The following is a 3,396-nucleotide window of genomic DNA, read 5'->3' as shown; positions in this document are numbered from 1 at the left end:
AACTCAACTTTACTGAACTTCAATATGCAACAACTCTCATCAAGCTACACTGCTACAAAGTGTTCCACTTTCAGCAACCTGCATACCCTTTGCTGTCATATTTTGAACAAGGGGGACTCTACTTTCCTCCTCTGTCTGGATTTGAAATATTATTATTCTCCAGGCAGTACATCCTCCCTTCACACTGTCTCGGACTTTAGGTGCTATTAAAAACAGAATTTATTAGACTATGTACTGATACTTATATTAATCATTGCTCGTGGGATATTTTTTGTTGATTTTCCAACTTCACGCTTCATCATCACAAGTAGAAATGATGTCAGATCAGTTGTTCCTAACTAAAAGGAGCACCTCCTTTTAGTTAGTGTTCCGTATAAATGTTTTCAAAGGCAGGTATACTTGTTATGAAAATGTAAACATCTGTTTCTCAAAAAAAATGTTAGGATATTACTGTTGTAACTTTTTCTCACTGGAAGTKCCTTATCTGAAAAGGAGTGTGTTCTAGTATTTATCATTTACCAAATGTATGTCACCAATGATTTTCATAAAGAACAAAGCATTATTTTTTATTCATTTTTATTACAAACAATAAAAAGAGTTGAAACAAATATTGAGTTTGATTTGATTAAAACAAATAAGAATGTACTACATGTGCATGCACTGCATGTTTCTTATTTATTTATTTGTTTATTTATTTATTTTACACAGGGCAATATTCTGATTATGTATGTTCTCAAAAGCTGAAAATAAAATATAATCTTCCTATTTGTTACAATGCATTGTCCGGTTTCCCATTTCTAACAATGTATCCGTGCTTTTGCCAAGTTTTCTCAAATCCAATTAAAGATTTCAGTATACACTGCAAAACAAATATAAATACTGGGGTTTGTCACGTAACCATAACGAGATTTTTTTCCTCACTAAACRTAAATCATATTCACATTTATTAAAGTAACTGGCAAAGAGAAAATACATATTTTGTTAAAGGTTCGCATCTGCTTGTTTGTTTGTTTGTTTTTTTACTTTAAACATCTGCAAAAAGTACTGAGCCCCTAAATGGACATTGGATGGGAAAACAAAACTATCTCATGTGCACCAGTTAGTAAGTCATTCCCACCAGTTAATAAGTCATTCTCACCAGTCAGTATCTCGTTCCCACCAGTTTATATCTCGTTCCCACCAATTAGTAAGTTGTGCGCACCAGTTAATAAGTCGTGCGCAGTGGTGGACAGTAATGGAGTACATTTACTTGAGTACTCAAGTGAATTTTTTGAGTAACTTTACTTGAGTAATTATTTTTGGGAACTTGTGACTTTTACTCCAATACATTTCAAAGACATATATTGTACTTTTGACTCCGCTACATTTCTTAGAGGCTTGTTAGTTACTCATTACTTTAGGCTCAGCACAGCTTTGTAGTCAGGTGTTGATTTATTTATTTTTTTGTCTTTATGTACTAAATTTCTTAATGTAATTGGCCACACATTATGTTCCTCACAAGCGAAATGAATCAGTCATAGCTCACACCTGGGATATATTTGGAATTACGCCATCCTCGTTAACGGTGGCGAGCTGAGCTCCACCGTCATTTCAAACATAACCAGTAATGGAGACAGCTGAAGAAACTTAAGTAGCTAAACCAAAGCAGCATGGTCATTTCTCAGCTCATTGTTTGAGATTTTGAGACTGAAAAATAGTTTGTATCAGTTTAAACATCTTTTCTGTTCACTTCGGATAAAATACATTTCTGCATTTAAGAACTCACCACTCACTTTATTATATTTTTATGCTGAAGCCTTTACAGGTGGTGTTGAGTAGCAGAGTGGTTCTATGTGTCGATACATCAGGTGGTTTCTGAGAGTTACAAGGTTCTGTAAAATCACTCGGGTACACATCACATCTCACTGCACTGGCCATGCTCAGTAGAGAAGGATCTTGTTAAAACATCCCTGACTTTAACCAGAGTCATGAAGAATTTTGCTTCTCAGCAACAGAAAGGCAAAATTTATGTAAAAAATACTACATGACACTGTAATGSTGTTTTATTATTTTCATTTGTTTAATAAATTCTATGTTGTGATACAACTTAGTACATGTTTGATTGCTTTTGGAGATGAGCCTATTTTGGAGTCGTAGCCCCCCGAGGAAAAAAAATCCACTAGCCGCCACCGGAGTCATCAATGATGACTGATAAACAGCCATGGATCATTCAGAAACTGTCAGTTGTCCTGTAACTTTAACTTGTTCCTCCATCATTAGCACCACTGCAGCACACTGGGAATCTTGAGAATGCACTATGTAGGGGGGGAGGATGAGTGCAGTGCGTACATGAGTGCGATTGACACTGGTAAGACAATCCTCCTGTYTTTAATTGACTGTTTCTGACTGGGAGCAGTGCATTTCTGCAAATAGCAATAAGATCACTGGGAGGAGCCAGAGGAGCTTTATTTGTTCACGGATTACCTGTCTCATATTCTTCTGTCAGTACATAGTGATAGTTTTGAAAAAATATGTAAAAAAGGAATATTTTTTCATACAAGTTGCMTAAAGTGCCTCTAATACAAACTATACCATAATGACAATAAACAAGTAAAATACTCARTTGAAAGATAAAGACAAGTTGTGCAGTAATTAATTGGAATATTTTAAAATCACATTTTCATACCAAAACTATTTAAATATAAACTATCAAATGCCAAAAGTAAACACATTTGTTTTCTTCTGTTGTAAATACAGATGATAGTGTTGCAGAATACATTATTTCTAGTGAAGCCAAATGTATGCAAACTGCAGCCAGAAGAAAAATAGCTTGTTATCATGTAAATGAGAGACAGACTAAAAGTAATTGTGTTTTCCTCTGCTATACCCCAGTCTAATCCAAAGAAAATAGTCCCACTCACAGGGAATATAGAAGTCAAAATTAAAGGGTTACCGGTTTACCAACAATGGTAGGATTAGACCTCAACAKTTCCAGTCAGACAACAGCATGTGCCTTTTAAAATCAAAATACTACAAGAAATAATTTGTTCTATCATCACAACAAACCTTTGCCTTAGTGTTTAAAATGGCTGTCCACTCATATTGTCAACCACATTAGTGTTTCGACATTTAAATGTAATTAAACGGCACAGTCCTGTCAGCRAACTACTGCTGCATATTTACTATTAGTGGCCTGATTACTCTACAGCAGGGAGAATCRATTTCGGTTCTCGAGGTCCGCAGCCCTGCATGTTTTACTTGTTTCTCTGCTCCAAAGACACCTGATTTGAATGAACAGATGATTATCAGGCTTCTGGAGAACTTGGAAGAGGTAATTCACTGATTGAATCAGGTGTGCAGGGCTGCGGACTTCGAGGACTGGAATTGATGATCCATGCTCTGCAGCAAAAATAAAGC

Source organism: Austrofundulus limnaeus, unplaced genomic scaffold (genome assembly GCF_001266775.1).
Source record: "Austrofundulus limnaeus strain Quisiro unplaced genomic scaffold, Austrofundulus_limnaeus-1.0 Scaffold11, whole genome shotgun sequence".
Classification (NCBI taxonomy): domain Eukaryota; kingdom Metazoa; phylum Chordata; class Actinopteri; order Cyprinodontiformes; family Rivulidae; genus Austrofundulus; species Austrofundulus limnaeus.
This window is presented reverse-complemented; position numbering follows the sequence as displayed.